The sequence below is a fragment of the Primulina tabacum genome, chromosome 1 (assembly GCF_025594145.1).
Source record: "Primulina tabacum isolate GXHZ01 chromosome 1, ASM2559414v2, whole genome shotgun sequence".
Lineage (NCBI taxonomy): Eukaryota > Viridiplantae > Streptophyta > Magnoliopsida > Lamiales > Gesneriaceae > Primulina > Primulina tabacum.
This window is the reverse complement of record NC_134550.1, coordinates 14,248,238-14,254,901: the sequence shown is the minus strand read 5'-3', so window position 1 is coordinate 14,254,901 and position 6,664 is coordinate 14,248,238.

Genomic DNA, 6,664 nt, shown 5'->3' with positions numbered 1-6,664 from the left:
GAGCGACTAATCGATACCAACTCTTTTCTCTTTTGCATGATACAATATTGGGTTTGACTTTAGCCTGCCAATTCATTTGACAAATTCAAAATAGTGGATTGTAATTTTTTTAAAATAATTTTAACCAAAAAGTTTATTATTTAAATTAAGATTAAAATTAACAACAATTAATTAAATAAAAGTACAAAATCAACATTAATATTAGACACATATTAGTTCGGGTGAGTTTGAATCATAAATTATAATTTTAAAAAATACTTAAATAAGTTCAGCATTTTAAAGTGCTATTATTAAAAAATACAATTTTTATTTATTATGTTAAGTATAACTCGATCGCTAATAAAATAGTATTTTTTTTCTCGTATGTTATATTATTGTATACCAAATAAATGTATACACAGTATGAAATGGATTGTGCTAGTTTTCCATGCACATTTTACAATAAAGTATATAACAACTCCCTTTTATATTAATCACATTTTTAAACCATTATAAATTAATCATCAATTAAATCTAATATTTTTTGGAGTTTGCAACTACGGCTAATAATAAAAATCTCCACCAACAATTATTGTACCATCATGTATATACTCCCTTTTATATTAATTAATCACATTTTATTTTAAATATAAAATAATACTCTCACTGTGCCACTTGCATATATTTTATTTCATTTTTCGAATATTATAAATATATACTCCAAGTTCTAAATATAATAGTGTTTTTTGTTTTGTTTTGTTTTTTTTAATATGCACATATTAAAAAAATAATGAAAAACATGCGGTTATTTTCAAAAATAAATTAAGGTATTTATTTGTAAATTTTATTTTTTTAATAATTATCTTATTCTGTGTGAAAAATCAAATAATATATATGAAGTAATGATTTATTCTTAAAACAAACAAAAACATGTAACAAAAAATGATTAAGATCTATCTGTTTAATTAGAAATATTTAAATATTTCTAACATTTATGTACTGAAAGTAGTCCAGACTCTAGATGACGAGGATGAAAAAAGGTATAATTCCATCAATAGTAACATGAAGTTAATATTCGCAAAAAGTGTTAAAAAAATTTATTTTATCATCGAGTTTTGGTGATAGAGAAAATAAATAATATCAAATTGTTTCAAGATCCAGCCGATCATTTTATTGTAAAACAAGTTTTTCAGACCGTTGGATTATTTCAAGCCTTTTCAAGAGTTCAAGACGTTCTATCTAAAAATCAAACTGCTGGACTTTTTTCAACTCCAGAGGCAAGAAATCCTCTAATAAGTAACCTGTCCAACTATTGAACGCAATGCACGAGTTCAAACCATAGTACAAAAAGGTCAGCATTGAGAATTCCAGAAAGAATGTACGTTTTGAGCCGTTCAGTTGAAAGCTCAATATAAAAAGATTACACAGTATCCAAACTGAAGGATCGTTTGCCGAGCACCTTGAGGTGCTTCAAACAAAATATTCTCCAAGAGCTGCAATAGCTCGTGTTCTAAGAATGTATACACCGATGAATTAGATCGAGTTTGAAATAAAATTCAAGCGAAAAACACTCGAAATAATCCTTCGTTAAGAAACACTGATATATTTTATATCTTGTGTAACTGAATGACTGAAAATAGCTAGGGATCAGTTCTGGCTTATATCAGTTCAGTTATGGACAGAATTGAACTGATATCAGCTGAACTGATCAAATCAGTTAGGAACAAAAACAAGCAGTTAAACAGAAATAACACAAGATATGTTTATGAATGTTCGGAGACTTCAACTGCTCCTACGTCACCTCTTCTACCACCTCGGGTAGGATTCACTAGAAGACTTTGATCTATACAACACTTTGTACAAACCCAACCCAGTTAGGACTTACACTAATGCCTAAACTGAACTCCTAGACTAGACTGAAGGTAGCACCTTCCAGTCAACACTTCTTTAATGTCTATGTGAGAAAGACTACATACACAAGTTTAACGTTTTTGTGCAAGACTCTATTTGAGTGGTGGTGTGTGTGTGTGAGAACTGATCTCTGAAAACTATCCGAAAGTGTTCTCACACACTGAGGGAAATATGCTTCTAATCTAAAGCTGATAACACGTTTAAGTGTTCCCTCGATTGGGCTGAGTGCTTCTCTCTTAAGCTGATATGACTCTGAAGCGTGCCCTTTTCTTCTCTCTCTTGTATCGTATATGTCTTCACTGATCTTCACCCTCTATTTATAGGCGCGAAGTTTGATCGTACAGTGAGACTCAATTATTTTATCCATTGCATTTTGAATCGGTTCCTCGAAATTTATCTTGTTCTTTCTGGAACATTTTTGTCTTTAAGCTCTGATGCAACGTCCATTATTGTCCTTTGACTGGACAAAAGTTATTGTACCTTTGCGCACAGCTGTATTCCACTTAGTTCAGCTTGTCTTGATCTGCAACTGATTGCTGCTAACTGATGTTCTGAACTGGTTAGTTGAACTGGTCTTCAGTTGGGCTGGTGAAATCAGTTGACTCGTCAGTTAAACTGATTTCACACTTGTTCAGTTGAACTGATCTCAGTTGGGCTCTTCATCAGTTGAACACTCCTTCGGCTGGCCGGGCTTCTGAGGTTCTCCTGCTGAATCCACCTATCAACTGAACAATCAGTTGAACTCATTTACGACTCTTCAGTTGAACTAGTTCAGTTTGGTTGATCAATTGATGCTTTCAGTTGGCGTCTTCGACAGCTTCAGTTTTGGCTCGTAACTGATTATTTCAGTTTCAGCTATCTGCGCACTAAGGTAAATTATTAAAAACAAACAAACAAGTTTTGTTAACATCAAAATTAAGATTGTGAACATGAAATGTTCCAACACAAACAAACTTACAAAATGACAGGAAGTCACTCTATTTGGATATGATGTGTCAACTTTATCAAAATCATGGACTTAAACTCAAACGAGAATTTATGAGCATTCAATGATAAGTACGGAGTATGTCCATATTGTCGAGAAATAGACCACTGAATCACCATATAAATATGCAGTACATCTCAAACAATAAGGCTACCGAAACTATTTCAAATCCTGACATTTAAAAAAAACAAGAGTCTGCATAGTTCCAAGATTTTTTAGAACACTTAAGAGTTATTCTTTCTGATTAGAAGACTTTAATTTATAAAACTCCTTGAACAAACCTATTTCAACTTAAGACTTCTTTTGGCTAATTGAAACTTTTATACACTCTTGATTGTAGGTCACAACCTCACAATCTGCATAATATTTAATGTCTTTTATGTCGAGACTACAAACACAATCTTTAATGTATTTGTTTAAAAACTCACTCATCCAAATTTTGAAGCTCACACCCTGTCAAAAGAACATACTTCGAAAATCACAATATTTATTTTTGTTGCAATTCAAGACTCAAAAACTATCCAAAAAAGATCAACAAAATGAGACGTGTGTAGTGTGAAAGTCAAAACTTACACTCTTCAAAGGTTTATTAGGTTCAAAGGTCCCTCATGTGTGTTCATCATTTTTTCCTAAATGCCCCATATGCTCGACTTTACGATTATGACTCAGTCAATAAATCTTTTCAAGCTTATAACGTAAGGCTACGACTCAGGCTATAATAAAAGATATGAAATCAAAAAGACATTAAATAAACATATTTCTTATGTGGCTCACTCACTCAGCTCTAATTCTCAACTAATTATTGAATTTCATCATCTTCAATTTTTTTTCTTCTCATTCCTCTACTTCAACTTTTTTCATCACATTTTAATTTCTTTTGGGTATTCTTTACACCATACAAATTTATTTTATTTTCATCAATAAACTTATTTTCATTCATAGGTAATTCACCAACCTCTCTAAATATTTTTTCAACACATTGGAATTTTTGAACATTTCAAAGCTCTCAAAGCATTTATTTATCTCAAAGTTCGGGTAGGAAAATAGTGTATATGATAAAATAGGATAGTCGATGCGGTGTTTGAACCAATTACGAATGAGGTCTAATTGTGTGCCATTGACGCACACCATTCAATTTTTATCAGGCTAAAAAATGGTCACTAGATATAAAAATGATGCATCAGGTAGGTTTGAAAGGGTCAAACGGTCCAAAGATCGCCTAAATCATCCCTAAGTCACAATCATTCGTGTTCTCGCTTCGAGGGCTAATCAGACAAGTTCTAAGTTTTTTTATAATTTTTTTTGTTTTGTTTTTGAATCGCCTCTCACCAATTCACATTCAATTTGTATAAGTTTGACCAATGTACATAGATGATATCTCAAAATGTCAAAATACAATTTCATGAATGGTTAAAAATCTAGCAAACTAATCGGTGTATCATGTAAACACAAGTGTGATGCCTCAAAAGAGTAATCACATCCCTCAAGAATCTAGCAAACTAATTGGTGTATCATGTAAACACAAGTGTGATGCCTCAAAAGAGTAATAACATCCCAATTAAAAGTGTTGTGATGTGAAACAGTGTGAAACAAACAAGACATTACCACACTTTTAATAATTGAACTGTGAGAACCTGAATTTCCAGCAGATAGCTAGCATATTTCAGAAGCTAACAATTCAAGTAAAAAATAATATTCTAGAAGCTGGTAGTTTTCCAGCAGACAGAATTACAGCAGATAGAATCCAGCAGCAGAAGAGTTCTGTAGCGCGAGATTCCAGCAGACAGTTACTGATTCAGCTTATGACTTGTAACTGAAGCATTTAACATGGAATAATGACTGTTAATGACAGATTATGGCCATTTATTTGGGAGGCTAACAGTCAGAAACTTGTCTATAAATAACACCCTCAAATCTCTGAATTAGTGTTACACAAATCTTGAGTATCACTTGAAAATTCGAGTTAAGAGAGTGCCTTTGTTCAAGCAGAAAAATCCAGTGGCGAGAACAACAGATTTCAGACTTCAACCGAAAATCCTAGCAAATTACGGTAAGTGGGCTTATGTATAAATATCTTGAAATCAGTTTGATAATTCCTGTTTTATGTATTTCTGATCTCTGGTTTTTGAAGCACTGAAACCTAGTGAACTAATGGTAGAAATATATATTCTGAACATTACTGAATTCTGATTACTAATTACTGGCCTCACCCCTTAGAGGAGAGAACATATAGGGGAATGATATCAGTTTAGCCATGAAATTCACGAACGTGCTTAGTGCTTGCTTACTTGTTAAATTTCTGATTTCTGTTCTGAATACTGATTCCTGTTATGATAATAAGAGTTTCTGTATATTATTTGTATTACTGTTTTTGTTGAAAATGACTTTAAAAACTGGGAGTTATTCCCGCCCCCGCTTATTGAGTGACAACCATATCACTCACCCACCAAACCCATCTCAGATAAGAACGAGGAAGAGTTATTACAAGAAGAAGAAGAGCAGATCCAGTTCTGGGGCTGGTGAAGAAGACTGTCATTTCTCAGTTCTAATTTATGTTGTTCCGCTACATCTGTTAAGACGTTGTTATATTTGGTTTTACATTTCCGCTGTAAAACATTAGTCATTTGACTTTGTATCAGACAATGGAAATTCAGTATTATGAATAAAAGACCGGTTTCTGAATTTTGTACTTCTGAGGCTTGTTGTTTTCGAATGTAAATTTGAGAGTAACGTCGGTGTCGACCAACCCCATCCCTGGGGCGTGACATTGAAGTGGTATCAGAGCAAACCAGGTTTCATATTCTGGGGAGGAGAAACTAGAAATAATAAGTTCTGATAGATTTCTGAAAATAAGTTCTGATAAACTACTGTAATAGACTACTGAAAATAAACTACTGTAATAGACTACTGAAATGAGTAAAGAAAATTTCAGTAGACCAGAACCAGCAGATGACCGAAAAACAGTAGCATCAAAACCAGTAGTTTGGAACCAGAACCAGCAGATAGAAATCAGTAGATCGGAATGCAGCAGACTGGTTTTAACAGTGCTGGAAAGCAGCAGACTTGACTGCAGTAGCATCAAAATTTCAGTAGGAAGTGAATTCCAGCAGGCGCATGCAGTAGACCTTGCAGATTGTATGGAAGTTGAGGTGTTTTTCGCGCAAACTTCAAACGGCCATAACTTTTGATCCAGAAGGAACTTTGACTATTAAAAGATACGGTTGGAAAGCTCTCGACGAGGAGAACCTAACCTAAAACCTAAATTTTGTTCTAACACCGCCGACGAACCCCAAAATCCTTCGTTTAGATAGTGATATCATCATTTCCGTAAAATTTTTCAAATTTTTGAAACTTTGAGGAATTTTCATTTCTAAACGGCTCAGGAATTTTGCACCAAATTTGATAAACTTCATGTTCTTGATGTGAAAGATTTTTAGTAAAATTTTCACGGGATTCTGAGACAGAAAAATTTTGAGCTATTTTCTTCTATTAAATGTTATAGGCTGTACTGATTCTGTTCATTCCAGTAATTGTCTATAACTCGACTTGTACTCTTGAGATCATTCTGAACCTTCACTCTCATGTTTTTGATGTAGGATATGGCTGACCAAGGTAGCTACATTAAGAGCTTAGAGAAGAAGCTGGAGAAGCTAAAGGAACATAACTACTGCTTAGAGTTGGACAAAGATGATTTACAGCGTCAAGCAAAACACTTAAGAGGTGAGGTTCAATGATATGCTCACTATCTGCATGAGGCAGAAGAGAGAAATAGGAGAGCTCAAGAGGAGT